Source organism: Engraulis encrasicolus, unplaced genomic scaffold (genome assembly GCF_034702125.1).
Source record: "Engraulis encrasicolus isolate BLACKSEA-1 unplaced genomic scaffold, IST_EnEncr_1.0 scaffold_43_np1212, whole genome shotgun sequence".
Lineage (NCBI taxonomy): Eukaryota > Metazoa > Chordata > Actinopteri > Clupeiformes > Engraulidae > Engraulis > Engraulis encrasicolus.
Window position 1 is genome coordinate 593567 of NW_026945742.1, and position 2500 is coordinate 596066.

The window sequence follows — 2500 nt, forward strand, 5'->3', positions numbered from 1 at the left end:
GAATCGAACCCGGTCGTCTGCGTTATGCTGGTAGCTTGGTGGTCACAGGCAACCGTCCCTATACTGTGATGAGCCAGGCATGCTCAAATCGGACCCTGCAACCTGCTCCCTATACTGATGATGACAGGCATCCTCAATCGACCCTGCACCGTCCCTGTACTGATGACAGGCATCCTCAATCGACCCAATTTTTTTTTTGACCAAGCCTCCGTCCCTATACTGATTGACAGGCATCCCTCAACCCCCCCCCCCCCCCCCCCCCCCCCCCCCCCCCCCACCCCCCCCCCCCCCCCCCCTCCCCCCCCATCCCCCCCCCCCCCCCCCCCCCCCCCCCCCCCCATCGGACCCTGCACCGGTCCCTATACTGATGACAGGCAAACCTCATCCGACCCTGCACCGTCCCTAACTGATGACAGGCAGCTTCCAAGTTTTGACAACGCTTCAACCCTCTTGGGAAAAAACTGAATGGTGCGTTTGATAAAAAGGTATCAATTGAAAAGAAGAATACCAAAATCCCGCACTCACAAACATGCGCACCTCACAAAATCCGCACCACGCGCTGATGATAGGCTTGATATGCCCGAAACAGCGTTTGCTTTCGGACTATGGTGGTAATATAAATAAATAAATGAAGACGCAGTTTTTGTGAGTGCGGATTTTTCTTCTTTTTCTGATGACCAAGGCATGCTCAATCGGAAAAACCACTGCACCGTCCCTATGGCTGAGATACTGACAAACTAATGACTATTCCCACTGCACTACAGTCAAACTAATGACTATTCCCACTGCACTACAGTGACCTAATGCAGCATACATTACCTCTATGAGCCCATAAATACCATAAATAATATTAATATAAAACTAAAAGAAATAAAACAATACGATTTAAGCAACACCGACTAACTAATTACTGCAACCTACTGCGCAACAGTGACAGTAACCTCAGGCTTCATCTTGGTTACCATAGTGACCATCTTTGTCGTTTCTTCGCGACATAAACTTTAACACCTGCCCTCTTTCCCGCTAGTGTGTGTGAGGTGGATTACGGAGTGAGTGTGTGTGTGCATATGTGTTGAAGTGAGTTACTGTGCGAGTGTGTGGTAATTTAAGCAAGTTATCAGAATGGTAAGTAAAGTCACAGATGTCGGTGTGCATGTGTGTTTGTGTGTGTGTAAAAGAGAGAGAGAGAGAGAGAGTGTGTGTGTGTGTAAAAGAGAGAGAGAGAGAGAGAGAGAGAGAGAGAGAGAGAGAGAGAGAGAGTGAGAGTGTGTGTGTGTGTGTGTGTGTGTGTGTGTGTGTGTGTGTGTGTGTGTGTGTGTGTGTGTGTGTGTGTGTGTGTAAGGCACAGCAGGTGTGAGGGTCGTTGTGTGTTGAGTTAATTCTCATTAATTCCAGTTAGGACACGCAGGAGGCCGAACGATGGAGAGAGAGAGAGGGGGGTAGAGAGAGACAGAGAGAGAGAGAGGGGGAGAGAGAGAGAGAGAGAGAGAGAGAGAGAGAGGGGGAGGGAGAGAGAGAGAGAGAGAGAGAGAGAGAGAGATAGAGAGAGGGGTAGAGAGAGAGCGAGAGAGAGAGGGGTAGGGAGAGAGAGAGAGAGAGAGAGAGAGAGAGAGGGGTAGAGAGAGAGAGAGAGAGAGAGAGAGAGGGGTAGAGAGAGAGAGAGAGAGAGAGAGAGAGAGAGAGAGAGAGAGGGTGGGGGTGGAGTGAGAGAGAGAGAGGTTAGAGACGAGAGAAGTACGAGAGAGATAGGAGAGACGAGGGGTGGAGAGAGAGAGAGAGGAGATGAGAGACGGAGATGGCGGTTAGAGAGAGAGATAGAGACGAGAGAAGAGAGAGGAGGAGAGGAGAGAGGGGAGAGGGTAGAGAGAGAGAGAGAGAGAGACGAGAGGAGAGAGAGAGAGAGAGAGAGAGAGAGAGTGAGAGAGAGAGATAAAGAGCAAGAGAGAGAGAGCAAGAGAGAGAAGCCCTTTTCCATCAACTATTAAAGTCAATTTAAAATGAAGCCGTGAGTGGAAAGCGAGCTGCAGTTACCGTATAGTCTTCCAATGCTATTGGCATTACGCTTCGTGAGGGGTAAGGGTCAGGGCTTAACACTAACACACGCCAGGTAGCCAAATGCGGGTGAAAGTCGGCGTTGGCTAGTAGATACCGAAGGTTCACTAGCCATTCTGGCGGGTCCGTTACTATTCTGAATGATGAGGCACCGCATTTTGTAGTTTTTTTCCACGGACCGTCTTTGCTACAAAAGCAATACAATGCGATTTCGCGAGCCTACAATACCCATGAAGCACCTGTGTCACGTGTCACCTGTGTGTCATGCACGCCAAGAATCTGATAGAGCTACTAGTCTTGCGAAGAGGAGTGGCTGCGAGCTACCGGCATATCAGCGTTGCGTTTGGAAATGTCACTGAAAACCTTATCGTGAAAATAAAGTAGCGAAGTTCATCTCAACTGACCTGTTTTGCGATCTGTCACTAGTACAATACTTAGTAGTAGTGGA

At 49.4% G+C, this 2500-nt stretch overlaps 1 protein-coding gene across 1 annotated transcript in view; it reads right to left on the minus strand.

The window, feature by feature from the left end:
• LOC134444039 (MAP/microtubule affinity-regulating kinase 3-like) overlaps positions 1 to 2500 on the minus strand; it is a 31726-nt gene that overhangs the window by 1046 nt on the left and 28180 nt on the right. The gene's annotated exons all lie outside the window — the stretch shown is intronic.